This window comes from Setaria italica, chromosome VII, assembly GCF_000263155.2.
Source record: "Setaria italica strain Yugu1 chromosome VII, Setaria_italica_v2.0, whole genome shotgun sequence".
NCBI classification, from domain to species: domain Eukaryota; kingdom Viridiplantae; phylum Streptophyta; class Magnoliopsida; order Poales; family Poaceae; genus Setaria; species Setaria italica.
In genome coordinates, this window is record NC_028456.1 from 31985701 (window position 1) to 31987618 (window position 1918).

Consider the following 1918-nt stretch of genomic DNA (forward strand, 5'->3'; position numbering starts at 1 on the left):
ATATCGGAAGTCCGATACTGTATCGGAAGTTCCAATACCTATCAGAAGTTCCAAATAGTCCTAGCAAGGGTCCTCTGCACGTCTGACTTGAGAGTGTCAGAAGTTTCGATACACCATCGGAAGGTGGGGAGAGGGGGGGAGGCTCCCTGGGGAACTAGCTGTTAGACCCGGTACTAATGTTCACATTAGTTGAACATTAGTACCGGGTCAAAAACTAACCGATACTAAGTCTCGGGATGAATGCCGAGTTTTCCAGTAGGGTATCCTAGACATCTATTATCCTTCTAACGTGAAACCAGTTAAACGTGCCAATATAATTGATTGAAACAGTTTTTTCCCCCTGAATGTGTAGGTACATTTCCTAACTGGCCTGTAGTCAAGTTAGTCATTAATTGGACTACAACAATCCCAAGTGCAGATTAGTGGTAGCATGAACCGTCATGCTGCACCAAATAATAGGAGTATGTACATCCATATTCACTCACACTCCGACTCCAAACCATATACATATCAACAAGTGCATCAATGCTGCTAATATTTTGTACTATACAGGTACGGTGGAAACTTCATCTATTGGTTAGAAGCAGTATACCTCCGATTGTGTAAGTCTTCAAAGCATGACAACACTGCTTCTTATATAAGACTAAGAGACACATTATATTGCCTTGCCCATCTGTTCCATATGCCTCGTTGGTCGTAGTGTTCTTCCTCCAACCTTCTCCTACCTTATAAGTCTCTATCCTTATGTGTGATGTGCAAATAGGTTTTCAGATGTGTACCCATATATGCATTGATCACTCTACCTAGTACGTAATGACTGATAAATAGGCTGTAATGCGCATGAAGTGCGCTCGATCCATCGACTGTAACTTTCTCACTGGCCATTTGTACTGTTAAAGGCTTCGAGACCCTTCTTACAAATACCGCGCTTCGTTCCTTACCCCATCTGTACCCCAATATACCTCTCATTTGTAGTCTTCTTCCTATGACCTCCTATCTTACTAAATTTCTATCCTTGTGTGAATATATAGCTAGCTAGTCGGTAGAAAGAGAGAAAAATACTAGAGAACTACGTAACAGCTGGAGAGATGGAACGAAGAAGCATGCAATACAATATGTTGTGAGTAGGAGACATCTGAAACAACATTTCCTATTCTGGTCCAGGTCCCTGTACAAGTACAAAACTCATCAAGCTGGTGCAGTTTAGCATGCTTGTCTCGAACGGCAGAGCCCTTCTCCGGAGCTGGTGAAGGCTTCGAAGCAGCGTTGCAGGAACCTTATTAGCTCGTCAGCAACCGACCCTGGGATCTTAAAGCTACCTACATTCGGCTAGTGCTCCATCCGCTGCCGGTTGTGTCTCCAGCTCCCTGCGCCATCGTGTACTACCGCCGCCACCCTCTCAGAGTGCGGTTGCCAGAGAAGGCGTTGACGATCAAATTTGGCATCATAGAAGTTTGCTGTCTAAATCTGGGCAAATCGGTCTACAAACCGGTCAGATCGGTTTTACAAACATTGTTAAATACTCACAACCCGCATGCTCTAGCGCTCTTATGTGTTGGCCTTGAATTTGCGTCAACGGTAAGCCTGGTAAGCCTGCTTCCAATTCTAGTTCGGTTGACAAGGAATTTTATACGCACTGCCTCAAAAATCACACGTTGCTATATTTGATTGAAACAAATGTTTTCTTCCCATAAGGTCCCAAGGACCGCAAAACTACTCTTGCTAACGAGTCCATAGTCAAGTTGTTTGAACACCGCCATGCGCACCGTATAACATGCACACATTATTGTGAAAGATATCGGTACCATTTCAAGGCATGACTATGTTCAAAGTGCATCGGTGATGCAAATATTTTGCACTATGGATAATGCATCTATGGGTTAAAGGACAGCAAAGTGCAGAAGCAGTGCCTCCTGTG